Raw genomic sequence first — 1293 nt, 5'->3', positions numbered from 1 at the left:
TCGCGAAATTAAGCTTCTCGCTCACTTTTCACCCGTAACTCTCTATCTAACGCGAGTGTAAAAGTACCGATAGACTCTATATCGACACCGGAAGGTGTCGCGAAACGAGACGCGTGTAATTGATCGATAGACGCGAAATTTCTCCTCGACGGAGCGAGGATACGGAAACGAGAATCCGGAAAGAAAAGAGCGAGTTTTTTACGTTAACTGATAAAACCCCGGCTCTTGGATTGTCATAAAAAGTTTTCTGTCTCGTGAAATCACTCTCGCGGAATGAGAGAAGAATCTGACTTCAATCTTTCGCTTTTAATGTGCACGAATGTGTAGATCGTATCGCTCGGATTCTGGAATTCAAATTTCAATGTCTCGTCGCACGGCGTCTTTCGGATTTCCATAAACAAACCCGTAGGGTTTCTACGACCACAACACAGCAGCTATGCGCGCTCACTTTATTATATATTTCGCGTCGAAAGAAATTTAAGTCTCGCGGAATAAATACAGAATAAAGAATTTTTTTTTGTTCGAACCGCACGATAATTCTGGAATTCAAATTTCAATGTCTCATCACTCGAAGTCTTTCGGATTTCCATAAACAAACCCGCCTCTACGACCACAGCAGCAGCCATGCGCGTTTTATTTTATATATTTTGCGTCCAGAGAAATTCAAATCTAGCGAAATTGGTTTTTTTTTTCCCCCGGCTTAAAATCGTACGATACCGCTTGCAATCGACCCGACTGGTAGTCACGGAAGAGCAGCAGGTCGAGAGACCAGGATTAAGTCCCTGAACGCGCACAGTTTGTCGATAGCCTACCCATCCCGTCGTTTACACCGCGAAATTCGAGCCCTCAAAACTTCTGCGCGTAACCGTCATGTTTCAATCACGGTACAAATTGCACCGGCGTACCGAGTTTTCTTTTTTTTTTCCCCCGCGCTATTCGAGTCCGACAGTTCAAAATCGACGGAGGAGACCGAAGTTCAAAACTTGCACCGTCGTTATAAAATGTTAATCGCTCGCGGTTGATTTTTGTGCCCCGGATATTAGATTTTCAGTACGAAATATTTTATGTATTTCAAGAGTCCTTTTGTCGTATCGGGATTTCGGAACGGAAGAGACAGGAAGCCGCGCGAAACGAAATGCGGAATACATAAATGTACAATTCCTGCCGTGTTCCCTGCAACATTTTTCCACGCCGGTGCGCTTTAAATATGAAACACCCTGTACATTACGATCCCTGGAACGCGCGTACAGTCAGCACGTTGACGCGTGTACACGCAGGATCATAAAACACACG

Source organism: Monomorium pharaonis, chromosome 5 (genome assembly GCF_013373865.1).
Source record: "Monomorium pharaonis isolate MP-MQ-018 chromosome 5, ASM1337386v2, whole genome shotgun sequence".
NCBI classification, from domain to species: domain Eukaryota; kingdom Metazoa; phylum Arthropoda; class Insecta; order Hymenoptera; family Formicidae; genus Monomorium; species Monomorium pharaonis.
Note: the sequence above shows the minus strand (reverse complement) of the source record.